This window comes from Fulmarus glacialis, unplaced genomic scaffold (genome assembly GCF_000690835.1).
Source record: "Fulmarus glacialis isolate BGI_N327 unplaced genomic scaffold, ASM69083v1 scaffold14938, whole genome shotgun sequence".
Taxonomy (NCBI): domain Eukaryota; kingdom Metazoa; phylum Chordata; class Aves; order Procellariiformes; family Procellariidae; genus Fulmarus; species Fulmarus glacialis.
In genome coordinates, this window is record NW_009226489.1 from 63,038 (window position 1) to 63,298 (window position 261).

The window sequence follows — 261 nt, forward strand, 5'->3', positions numbered from 1 at the left end:
GCAGGTCGCGCATCTGCTGCGTCATCTTAGGGGAGGATGACCTGGGAAAGGACAAGGAGGTGTGGGGACGTGCCAGAAAGGCAGAGGCACATCTGCAGCGTCGGGACCGAGGCACGACCCAGGAGAGCCAGAGCAGTGCCAGGGCAGCACCACTGTGACCGGCTGCAAGGCGGATGCCGGTGCCAGCAATGCCCTCATCCATCTGTTATCAGGTGAGGCCAGTCCGTTCCTCCTCCCCATCACTGCCCCTGACCCTGTGGG